Source organism: Neomonachus schauinslandi, chromosome 4, assembly GCF_002201575.2.
Source record: "Neomonachus schauinslandi chromosome 4, ASM220157v2, whole genome shotgun sequence".
NCBI lineage: Eukaryota > Metazoa > Chordata > Mammalia > Carnivora > Phocidae > Neomonachus > Neomonachus schauinslandi.
Genome location: NC_058406.1, coordinates 123,050,481 through 123,064,019, shown reverse-complemented (window position 1 = coordinate 123,064,019; position 13,539 = coordinate 123,050,481).

Here is a 13,539-nt window from a genome sequence, read left to right as displayed (position 1 = left end):
TCTTAAAAAAAAATTTAAAAAATAGCACTTACTATGCCAAGCACTACGCCGTGAGCCTTTTGCTCACTTTTTATCTATTATCACAAACCCTGTAAGTAGGCCCAGTGCCAGTATCACCATTTAACAGATGAGAAAACTGAGGCCCAAAGCAACACGGTGACTGGTCTAAGACAGGGCTTCTCAACAGTGCCATTGTCAAAATCTGGGACCAGATAGTTTTTTGTTGTGGGGACCGTCTGTCCTGTGCATTGAGGAATGTTTACTGGCATCCCCGGCCTTTACTCATTAGCTGCCAGGAGTATTCCCACAGTTGTAACAATCAAACTTGTCTCCACACGTTACCAAATGTCCCCTGGGGGGCAAATTCACCTCTGGTTGGGAACCAGTGATCTAGGACTTGATAGCTGTTAAGATGTTGAGCCAGCATCAGGACCCAGGCAGCCTGCCCCAAAGCTTATGCTCTTAGACAAGGCAACAGTTTCATCCAGAAAAAAAGTTCAGAAATCAAGAGGAATCTATCGTATCACATTTATTTGGAAGAAAATCATTTGAAAAATGACATGCAGAGCTTTTGCATGACCTATTATTATTGCATCTGGATTTCCGCTTTGGGTGTTATCACAGAGCTCTGTAAGGTTCAGAGTGGATCATGCCCGGACCTTGTGGGCATTTAATATGGTTGTTGAAATATGGCATGAATGAGAAGATCCTGCTTGTTACGGGGAAGGTTCTCCCTGCCTTGAAAAGAGAATGGGCTTGGGGCGCCTGGGTGGCTCAGTTGTTAAGCGTCTGCCTTCGGCTCAGGTCATGATCCCGGGGTCCTGGGATCGAGCCCCTCATCGGGCTCCCTGCTCGGCGGGAAGCCTGCTTCTTTCTCTCCCACTCTCCCTGCTTGTGTTCCCTCTCTCGCTGTGTCTCTGTCAAAAAAATAAATAAAATCTTTAAAAGAAAAAAAAAAAGAGAATGGGCTTTACCATGGTTCTCAGGCCATCCTCCTATAGCCTGAGGAATGCATAACACCCCTCACTCCCCTCTCCGTACTGAGGGCAACAAAACCCTGACCCTGCCAGACCTCACCATTCCATCACTGTCCATTCATTCATATTTGGGTTTTTTTGCTCTTTTTTTTATTGAAGTAAAATTCACATAACATGAAATTAACCATTTTAAGGCATACATTTCCGTGCCACTTGGTGTATTCACAGTGGTTGTGCTACCATCGCTCCTATGAGCACTACCTAGTTGCCAAATATTTCCTCACCCCAGAAGGAAACCTTGTACCCATCAATCATTCCCCATTCCCCCTTCTGCCAGCCTCCAGCAATGACTGGTCTGCATTCTATCTCTACAGATTGATGTATTCTGATATTTCATATAAATGAAATCATACAATTGTGAACTTTTGTGTCTGGCTTCTTTCATTTAGCCTAATATTTTTGAAGTCCATCCATATTTCATTCATTTAGTTTTCCGACAGCTACTTAGTGAACACCTACTATGCACCAAGCACCGGGGATGATGAAGTGTAAACTCACAGAGCTTACATCCTATTGAAAGAGACAGATGATAACCAGATGCTACAGTCTGAATGTTTGTACCACCAAAATTCATATCTTAAAATCCTAGTGCCCAATGTGGTGGTATAAGGAGGTGGGGTCTTTGGGAGGTGCTTAAGTCACAAAGGTGTAGTCCTCAAGAGTGGGATGAATGTTCTTATAAAAGAGACCCCACAGAGCTCCTTAACCCCTTCCAGCACATAAAGACACAGTGAGAAGGAGGCACCAGCTATGGACCAGGAAGATTCGCCAGAACGCAGACAGCTGGTGCCTTGATCTTGGCTTTTCCAGTCTCCAGAACTGTGAGAAATAAATTTCTGTTGTTCATTATTTTTATTTTTAATTTTTTTTATGAGAGACTCTTTACAAAAGATTTTATTTATTTATTTGAGAGAGAGACAGTGCCCGTGCATGTGTGTGCGCGCAGGAGTGGGGGGGAGGGGCAGAGGGAAAAGAAGAGAATCTCAAACAGGCTCTAGGCCCAGTGCAGGGCTCAATCTCACAACCCTGAGATCATGACATGAGCCAAAACCAACAGTCGGATGCTTAGCCAACTGAGCCACCCAGGCTCCCCTCTCTTGTTTATAAGCCACCCAGTTTGTGACATCTCATTATAGCAACCCGAATGGACTAAGATACCAGAATAAATCAGTAAAATATTTGCAGTTTTAAAAGGGGTGGCCAGGGAAGACCTTCACCCCCCAAAAATGGTCTTGAATAGCCAGAGGGGCATGAGGAAGTTAGCCTGCAAATAACTGAGGGAAGAACATCTTAGGCAAGGGAACAGCAAGTGCAAATATCCTGAGACAGAAGTTTGTCTACTTGTTTGCAGAATATTCTGGAGTCACTGGAATAGAGTGGACAAGGAGAGGGTAGGAGATGAGGCCCAAGAGGCAGCAGGAAGTTACATGAAGGGCCTTATAGGTAGGGTGACTATGTAACTTATAATCCAAACTAGACTGCTTTTGAGGGGGAAAGCAATTGCTACTAAATTATTCTGGGCAATCAGGTATAAACTGGGATTGTTCTAGGCATGCTGGATCATAGCAAGGATTTAGCTTTTACTCTGAGTGAGATGGGAAGTCACTGGTGGGCTTTGAGCAGCGCTGGGCCATGATCTGGCTTGAGACCTTCACTCTGGTTACTGTGTTGAGAGGGTGAGAAAGTGTGGCAAGGGCAGCAGCAGGGCGAGGCAGTGAGAGACCCTTGTAGGACCACAGGTGAGAGGTGATGGGGGCTTGGATCAGGGTGACAGTGGAAGGGGAGGTGAGAACTGGTCACATTCTGGATGTAATTTAAGGTAAAACCAATAGGATTGCTGACCAACAGGCTGTGGGTGTGAGAGAAAGAGAGGAGTTAAAGATGGCCCCAGGAGAAGGCTGGAAAAGGAAGCGATTTGGGGGGCATATCATGTTGCAGGTTCAGTTCCCAAGAAGCTGACTCTGAGATGAAATCTGCAGGGAGCAAGTTTGCTGGCCACTGCTTGTAAGATCAGCACCTGGGGGCGAAGTGAAGGAAGTGGGATCAGGCAGAGGAAGTTGCTGGGATGCCATGTAGTCCCAACGAGGAACTCAGCCAACCCCAGGAAGGAACTTGGAGGCTGGGCAGTCTTCAGATTTACCCAAACTGAGTCAAGGTAGTCAGTCTGGTCTCCTACTTGACGTCCTACTTGAGTGGCCCCAGCTGGAGGCCACCTTGGGAAGGGTGTGATCTTGGGCGGGTTGGTTCTCCCCAGTGGAGCAAGCTCTAGTGCGAAGTCAGCGCTGAGCTGCCAGCCAGCAACACTCAGCCGCGGGGGAGGAGAATCTGGGCAGGAGCTCAACTTCAGACCTGAAGTTTGAGATGTGAGGGAGACAGTGAATGACTCCTGTTCCTTTTCTGATACCAGGGGACTGTACAGTCTCTCAGTTCCTTCAAGGTGGCTCTCGACCCATACTGTTCCCATGCTTACCCTGAACCACTGGAGCGGCACTGTCCCATAGAGATATAATTCTAGCCACATATCTAGTTTAAAATATTGTAGTAGCCACACTCAAAAAGTTCAAAGAAATAAGTGACATTAACTTTAATAGTATCTGCTATTTAGGGGCGCCTGGATGGCTCAGTTGTTAAGCGTCTGCCTTTGGCTCAGGTCGTGATCTCAGGGTCCTGGGATTGAGTCCCACATCGGGCTCCCTGCTCGGCGGGAAGCCTGCTTCCCCTCTCCCACTCCCCCTTCTTGTGTTCCCTCTCTCGCTGTGTCTCTCTCTGTCAAAAAAAAAAAAAAAAGAATATCTGCTATTTAACCTAAAAGATCCAAAATATTATCACTTTAATAGATAAGCAATATAAAAATCCTAATGAGATATTTGACTTATTTATGCTAAGTCTTCAAAATCTGGTATGTACTTTACATTTACATTACAGCCCATTTCAATTTGGACTGGTCCCATTTCAAGGGCTTCATAGCCATGTGTGGCTAGTGGTCACCATAACGGACAGCACAGTTCTAGGGGTTCTCCAACCTGCCAAATCTCCATTGGCTCTTGGCCTTTGCACTTGACATTCTCACTTTCAGCATCACTTCTACTGGCAGATTCCCAAGGCAGGTCAGGGGGGTCATATTCCACTGTAGCACCACACTGAGGAGTGATTGTTTGTTTATTTGTCTGCCTGCTCAACAAAAGCCATGTGCCCTATTCATTGTGGTAACCCCAGTGCCCAGCACCGTGTTGGGCACAGAGTACATACTCAGTGATTTTACCGTGAGTAAATTATAGCAACACTCTATTTGTATATAATTTGGGAGTCAGGAGGCTAATAGAGGCACAGGTTTTTCTCCCTTTTTCCTCTTCCGGCCTTGCAACAATACCAGGATTGATGGGGACATACCTAGACCTTCCTCTGGGAATCCAGCTGAACTTGAGACAGTGTGCTCTGAGTGGCATTAAGAGGCTTTATCTAACAGAAATGGATTGAACAGTCCTTTGAACAGGGCACTATCCCTTTCCTTTTGTTGTTTTCCTTTCCCTTTGTTCTTTCATTTTCCATTTCTTTGACAACAGCCCCCAAATTAAAGCACCCAGGACTGAACATCCATGAAAAGAAGCCACAAAATGCAGAAGTGATGGTGACAAGAGGTAACTCACTGCAGTGGAAAATCAGAAGTGTGAGGAGTGGGGAGACTGTTGAGACTTCCCAAACACCATAATCTCCTGGCATTAGGGCTTGGGCGGCAAGTGATGTGGGTTCCTGAAAACCCACAGTGCGTGTTGCTTGATCTCCCTCTGGAATGTGTTGCTTTCCTCTTTGGTGACGATGGCTTACTTGCCTTGTTACATGCTTGAACTGTTGTGTGAGCATAGCTTCTTTCTTTTTCTTTAAGAGAGAATTTGGCAAAAAATGTTCATGCTAAACAATGGAAACTCCCATTTTCCAGTTATCTTCAAATTAAAAAACTTTTTCATTATGAATAATTTTAAACATACAAAAGATAGTATAAGGAACTCTCAAGTTCCCATCACCAAGCTTTAACAATGATCAACTCATGGCCAATCTTTTTTCATCTATATCTCTGCCCACTCCCCCCACCCATTGTATTTTAAAACCAATTCCAGATAGCACAGATCTGAGATATCATCTACAAAATTTAAGCATGCTTCTGAAAGAGGTGTGTTTTGTTGTTGTTGTTGTTGTTGTTATTTTTAGCTTAGAAAAATGACTTTGGCTTCCCTTGCTACCTCTGGTTTTTTGGTGAGATGAGAATTGCAAATCAGGTCTCTATGCTCAACGTTATGGTACATTCTTCGGTATTTAAGCGGCTGGCGAGTTAATGACATGAGCAACCAGAGTTGCTATTAGCTCTTGATTTATGAAGCCACATGTTCAGCTTGTATGACGGATGTCATTAAGATCAGGCATGGCGGGCGCATTCATCCGTCTCTGCCCAGCGCTCTTCAGTCATGAACGCACTCAACAGATGGAAAATTTCATGGCCACAAATGGAATTGTTTATCCTCTCATTGTTCCCGTGTCAGCAATCAAACTAAATCCATTACCCACCAATAAAAAGATCAGCCTGCTGCCAATTCAGCCATGGAAGGAACCGAAGCTATGTTGAAGGGATTTAGAGTTTTAGAGGGGATAAAAAAGTAATAAGCCACATAAAAGTTAAGACTCGAGAGAAGAGTTTGAGTCTCTCATTTTAAAGCTGAAGGTTTTAAGGGATTTAAAAGGGAAGGCCTAGAAATTCAATCTTTTCTGTAACATAAAATACACTCTAGAGACCTTTAATTATAAATATTGCATAGCTTTTATTGTGTGTTGATGGCTTTATTTCATTTAAAAAATCAAAAGCACTCAAATTGGGCTTTGAAGAAAAAGGAAATGTCAGATTCATAATGGAAAAGCTGCTAAGATGTTAATGTTGTTACTAATGGTAGGAAGATTTTCTTTTGTGTAGATAAATAGTTGTCTCTTCTTTACAAAGTTATCCCTCATTGGCCTAGATAGGGGGTTCTCTGTGCATTGATCTGTAAGAGGGGGCTCCTAAATTCTGTGGACCCCCCAGGTTGCCCTCCCAACGTTCTTAGTGGACCAGGACTTTAAAAGGCATATCTTAGAATACTTTTTGCTTTTTGCCAGGTTGTTTTTATATCAGGATATAATGGGCAAGAGATATTTGTTCTCCTGCTCTTTAGTTGTAGCTGAGGATCTGGGGCATGTAGGCTTTGCATTTATTAAGTTGAAAAGTTTGAGACTTTGGCCAATGAAAAATCAGATTGTCTGAGTAGGAAAAAATCAGACCAGTTGTTTCATTCTCTCCTTCCCATTCTTTGTTGCCAAGTTATTGATAACTTACTGCTGTATGTGCGAGCTGTCATACTAGGTGATAAGGATCTAGAGATGATTAAGACAAAGTCTTTTACCCTTGGTTAACAGATTAGAGGGGGAGCTTGACAAGGCAATAAATGATTGCACAAAGAATAAGACGTATTTACACCACAAGGGTGATCTGCATTCTCTGCATGTAGAGAATGTCATGGGCAGAGGAGACCTCAACAAGGGTTCCTTGATGCCCCTAGGGAGGACGGTGAGGCTGCAGTGAAGGGTCCATGTGGGGACAGGAGGATGGTCAGGGAGGCAGGGGCAAGATCCTGACAGCCTTGCCTTCTGCTATGGGCTGTGTGCCTTCTCTTGAAGGATTTTAAAGGAAAGACATGGTCAGACAATTTGGGTTTTATAAAAACCATCCTGGGGCCAGCGTGGAGAATGGATTGCTGCGGGTTAAGAAATGGAGGCAGGGAAGCCATTAAGAAGGTGACTGCAGTGATCCAGGTGGGGGGTGGTGGGCCTGAACCAAGGAGGCTGTGTATGTGTTTGGGAAAGAGGAAGGTGTAATAATGACTCATAAGGTTGTTGAAATGACAACACTGAAAAATATGTAAAATGTTTAGAATAGAACTTGTAAAATCCACACTTGGTTAATGTTAACTCGTATTTCTTGTTCTTCTTTGGGAATGAGTACTTCCCAGTGGTCATAACATGGCACAGAGGAAGAACAGGGAGAGGGATAGGAGGAGAAGGGAGAATTGGAAGAGAGAAAGGACACTGTAGCAAGAAGAGAGTGTTTTGCTCAGTATCTCCTGGAGTCTCCCCTACAGGACACTTTACCTGCGGATGAGACTCTATGAAGGAGAGGTGAGCTTGGTGTTGGAGGTGTTGGAGGTCTTGTGAGGTGGTGGGAGTTTGGGGAACGCTGAGGTCAAAGTTACTCAGACAGGGGGGCGCCTGGGTGGCTCAGTCGTTACGCGTCTGCCTTCGGCTCAGGTCATGATCTCAGGGTCCTGGGATCGAGCCCCGCATCGGGCTCTTTGCTCAGCGGGAAGCCTGCTTCCCCTCTCCCACTCCCCCTGCTTGTGTTCCCTCTCTCGCTGTGTCTCTCTCTGTCAAATAAATAAAATCTTAAAAAAAAAAAAAAAGTTACTCAGACAGGAAAGCCTACCCTCCTTGGGAAGCCGTTGTGGCTGAACCGGTCTATTCCATAAAGCTGTGTGTGAAGGATTTGCTCTTTTTTCTGGATGACCAGCTCCTGCCATTTTTTTCTGTTCTGATATTCCATGATATTTATATTTGATAGTTTTTAGTCACTGTTACCAGTACAATTGTGCAAAGACTAGGCTGGCTGAAGCATGTAGATGATTTGGTTTAAGGAACTCTTTCTACTTCTGGAAAGTAGAAAGTACTTTCTACTAGAAGCTTCTGTATAAGATACAAACAATGTTAGATTTGTCCAAGAAACCAGAATGATGACTACCTTCCTCCTTCCCTCCCTCCTTTCTTCCTTTTCTTTCCTTCCTTTCTTCCTTCTTTCCTTCCATTTAGCCATTCAATCAACAAATATTATTGAGCTGCTCTAACACTATTAAGATAATTTACCAACTGGGGCTGTGGCTTCTTCAGGAACCAAGCTGCAAATATGCTGATCTGTTTCCCCTGCTGGATTATGGGCTCCTTTGGAGGCAGAGGGCTCTCTTCTATCCATCTTTGTGTCCCCAGGACCTGACACAGGATTTCGTACTAAGTGGTTGTTAAGAGGGAGATCTGTGTCTATGTTCAAATTACCTGCTACCACTTGCTAGCAGTGTGAACTTGGTCAATTATACAACTCTCTGAGGCTTGATATTATCATCTGTAAAATGGGGATAATAGCAATATCCACCTCATTAGGCTGTTTGGAGCAATTAAATGACATAACACACCTAAAGCACTTATATGCCTGGCTCATAAGGGTTCAACCATGCTATCAGTATTAGGTTTACAGTAAATGTTATTGAACTGATTCCCTAGGACTTAGTGTAAGTCTATCACTTTGCATGTAACTTTAGGCAAGACAATTTACCTCTTGCAGTCTCTATTTTTAAAAGGTTTATCTGAAAACTGGAAATTATAATACCTGCACAGTTACCTTAACAGGATTATAATGAAAATGGAAAAGATTGCTTTGTCATTAATTATAAAAATAACTGAACTCCAGTAAATTATCTAAGCATAAACATCAGAGAAAAATAAAAGCTACTATGTTATTGTATTATTTTTAAAAGATGACACAGATTCTTTTAGTTCATAAAGAGCACCTATAAAACTCTACAGCTAACCTTATAGTTATAGTCTGGATGCTCTTCCCCTAGGATCAGGAACAAGGCAAGGATATCTGCTCTCAATGCTCTTATTCAACATAGTACTGGAAGTTCTAGCCAGTGTGATAAATCAAGAAAAGCAAATAAAAGGTGTACATATTAGAAATGAGGAAATCAAACTATCCCTATTTGCAGATGACATAATTGCCTATGTAGAAAATCTCAAGGAATCAGCAATGTTGCAGGATATAAGATACACATGCAACAATCAATCACAGTTCTGTATACTAACAATGAACATGTGGAAACAGAAATTTTAAAAAATACCATTTATAATTGCTGTAAAGCAAATGAAATACTTAGGTATAAAAGTAACAAAATATGCCTATGAACTGTGTCCTAAAAATTACAAATGCTGATGAAATGAAATGCTGATCTAAATAAGTGGAGGGGCACCTGGATGGCTCAATTGGTTAAGTGTCCGACTTTTTTTTTTTAAAGATTTATTTATTTGACAGAGAGACACACAGCGAGAGAGGGAACACAAGCAGGGGGAGTGGGAGAGGGAGAAGCAGGCTTCCTGCAGAGCAGGGAGCCCGATGCAGGACTCGATCCCAGGACCCTGGGATCACGACCTGAGCCAAAGGCAGAAGCTTAACCGACTGAGCCACCCAGGCGCCCCTGAGTGTCCGACTCTTGATTTCAGCTTAGGTCATGATTTCAGGGTCGTGAGATCAACTGCATTAGGCTCTGTGCTGGGCTTGGAGCCTGATTAAGATTCTCTCTCTCCCTCTCCCTCTGCCCCCAACCCCGCTCATGTGCACTCTCTCTCTCAAAAAAAAATTAACTCAAAATGGATCATGGACTTAAATGTAAAACTAAAACTTTTAGGAAAAAAATTTAGGATAGAATCATAGAGCTCTATGGCTAATCAGAGTTCTTAGATTTGACACCAAAAGCATGATGCATAAAAGGAAAAAAATGATACATTGGACCTCATCAAATTAAAACTTTTTGCTCTGTGAAAAAGCACCCTGAAAGAAGATGAAAAGACAAGGAGTGGACTGGGAGAAAGTATTTGCAAGCCCCATATTTGTCAAAGGACTTATATAAAGAATTTTCAAAACTCGACAGTAAAAAAATAATCCAGTTAGAAAATAGGCAAGGACATGAACAGACATTTAGCAAAGAGGATACACAGATGGCAAATCAGCACTAGAAAAGATGTTCAACATCATTAGCCATTAGAGAAATGCAAATGAAAACGGCAACAAGAGCTCACTACATGCCTCCCAGGGTGGCTAAAATAAAAAACAGTGGTAACAGCGAATGCTGGTGGGATGTGGAGAAACTCACACGTTCCTGGTGGGAATGTAAAATTGTGCAGCCCCCTGAAACAGTTTGGCAGTTTCTTACATAACTAAACAAGTGCTTACCATATGGCATTCTTAGACATTTAACCCAGAGAAACGAAAACTTATGTTCATCCAGAAACCTGTACACAATCTTTCATAGCAGCCTTATTTGTAATAGCCCCAAGCTGGAATCAGTCAAAATGTCCTTCGGTGGCTGAATGGTTTAACTGCGGCACATTCACACCATGGAATACGACTTAGTAATAAAGAAGGAACTATTGGTACACAGAATAGCCTAGATGAATCTCCGGAGAATTATGCTGAGTGGAAAAAAAGCCAATCTCAAAAGGTTTCATGCTTAAAATGTACAAAGTTATAGAAATAGGAAATAGATTAGCAGTCGCCAGGGACTGGGGAGGGAGAGAAGGGGTTATGGCGCTAAAAGGGTAGCATCCTTGTGACGGAACTGTTCTGTATTTGGGCCGTGGTGGTGGTCACATGAATCTGTGCATGTGACAAAATGTGATAGAACTGAGTACACACACAAATGAGCTCACGTGAAACTGGTGAAACTGAATGAGGTGGAAGCAGCGTATCAGTGTCAGTTTCCTGGTTGTGATATTACAGTTGTGCAAGGTGTTACCATGGGGGAAACTGCGTGAAGGTATACGGGATCTCTCTCTCTGTTCTTTCGTTCAATTGCATTTGAATCTACAGTTATTTCCAAATAAAAATTTTAAAAAATACAGAGAAAGATGAAAGAAATATTAGCTTATTTATAATGACCTTTTTTTGTTATTCTATAATTGTTACCAGGACACTTCTTGTCCAAGTGACCCATCTATACTACACTTCTGTCTCTGGCACCTCGGCTCATCCCTGATGGTTTCAGCACCTTTCTGGGTACATTCCAAGTTCCAAAAAGGCACCAGGATTGGGCCACATTTACTTCTCTAGCCTCAACTTGCCACCTCTTGACACTCATCTGACACCCCTGCAACACTGAACTGTGGAAAATTCTCTGCACTCTCCGTTTTTACTCTGTGTTACCGTTCCTGCTGTTCATGGTCCCTGGAATGTCCTACCTCCCATCTAACTCCGTCTTTCCTTCTCGGTTCAACACAGGAGTCACCTCCTTCATGAAGCCTTTCCGATTTGGTTTTTTATCACTGCACTTGCTATACTGATTTAAAATTATAACATTAACTCCCCATAGTTTGAATCAGGCTTGGTTTGGTGTTGCATTTTTCAAAAGCATCACAGCTAAAGTCTGACCTGCAGAAATAATTTTGAAACAATCTATGTCATTATTGCCATTTCCTAAGAAACTCCAGAGGGGATTCCATTCATAATACAGAGTCAAGCTTTAAAGTTTTTATTCATTTGAGACAGAGAGATAGAGAGAGAGAGAGCATGAGCAGGGGGAGAGACAGAGAGAGAGGGAGAAGCAGATTCCCTGCTGAGCTGGGAGCCCGAAGACAATGATGCAGGGCTCAATCCCAGGACCCAGAGATCATGACCTGAGCCAATGACAGACGCTTAACCATCTGAGCCACCCAGGCGCCCCGCAGAGCCAAACTTTAAGAACTAAACCAAACCACTCTCTCACTATTTATCTTCCATTGCCCTGCTTGTTGGCTGCTTCTAACCTCTCCCTCTCTGCTCACCTCCCCTAAGACTCTACACTCAGCTTGCTGCTTCAAGCCTTTCCTTCTTTCTTGCCTCTGGATTTACTACTTTCTTTTCTGCTAGTGGCTCTTAGCCCTTTCTGATGTAAATCCTTCAAGATTGTCATTTGCCAGCAAATCCTAGGTTACTAGGGTTACCATAACAAAATCCACAGACTGGGCAGCTTAAACAACAGAATTTTATTTCCTCACAGTTCTGGAGGCTAGGAGTCCAAGATCAGGTGTCGCAGGTTTGGTTTCTCCTGAGGCCTCTCTCCTTGGCCCACCTTCTCACTGTGTCCTCACGTGGTCTTTCTTCTGTGTGCATGCATCTTTGTGTTTCTTTTGTGTCCAAATTTCCTCTTCTTAGAAGGACCCCAGTCAGATTGGATTAAGGTCCACACATATGACCCCTTTTAACCTGATACCTTTTTATAGGCCCTACCTTCAAATACAGACATGTGGAGGGAGTTAGGGACCTAATATATGAATTTTGGGGAAACAATTCAGTCCATCATACTGGGTAACTCTGGTCCACCCAAGAAAGGTGGGGGAATCCAAGCTAACAAAGATAATATTCCTCCTATTGGCCAGACTGGGGCATAGGGGACAACCAATGAAAGTTTGGGAGGTGCTCCATCTCTCTCCCTTCACAAAATTAGGGAATATCTTTTTCTACTCAATGTTAAGTCAAACTTTTAAATCTATAGATTTTGGTGTTTCAGTAGCATGACAGGGGACCAGCCCTCCCAGCCTGTGCTCATTTCTGGTGAGATCATCCAAAACCCTTTATCAAGGGTGTGAAAATTAATGAAAGGACAGCTCATTTTAGAATAGAGTTGGAGGCCAGCTGGGGGCGCTCTTAGGCCCCACCACTTGTCAACTGCAGACCCAACAGGAAGAGCCAGACCTTGCAGTGAACACTACTTCACTATCCCTGGAGGAGGAGAGGCTTTCCTCCTCCCTCGGCAACAGCCCAGCCAATGAGAGAGAGTAGAGTCACAGCTCAGCCAATGAAAAGTCACTATCCTTTAAATATTTTATTTATTTATTTAATTGACAGAGAGAGAGAGAGAGAGAGAGAGAGAGAGAGAGAGAGACAGCGTGAGGGGGAACACAAGTAGGGGGAGTGGGAGAGGGAGAAGCAGGCTTCCGGCCGAGCAGGGAGCCTGATGCGGGGCTCGATCCCAGGACCCCAGGACCCCAGGACCCCAGGATCATGACCTGAGCCGAAGGCAGCCGCCTAACCAACTGAGCCACCCAGGCGCCCCGAAAAGTCACTATCATTTAAACTCCCAGTTTAGTCCAATGGGCTTTTTGTTTATAACAGCCCTCCCAACTGCCCTCCTCTCTTTCGGTCTGTGTGCTTGCCTATGGTTTTGCGGTAGTGTGCTTGTCCTTGATCGCGGTTCCCTGCCATTCAAAATAAAACCGCGGTTTGCTGGTAAAATAACTGGCAGTTTTATTTTTTTAAGGTTAGCAAGGGCATATGGTAGGGAGCTAATGCTGCATGTCAACAAGAACAGCCCGAACAGGGAGCCCTGTGGCCTTTGAGTGAGCAGCAGGACCGCTGTGTTCTCTTTTTCTAACTGGATGTAAGTAGCTGTCCTTTTCTTCACCTTGGCGCTTTTGCCCTTGAAGCATAGTTTGTTTGATTTGTATCCAAGGAGCTACTTTACCAGTAATTACAGGCATTGCTATATATATATTCACTCTTTTTTACATCCCTTTCCACGTTAGAATGGAAACTTTTCACAACATAGCTTTTAAAATAGGAATATAACAAGGAGGATTTTCATTTTCTTTTTTATTTTAGGTAGGCTCCCAATGTGGGGCTTGAACT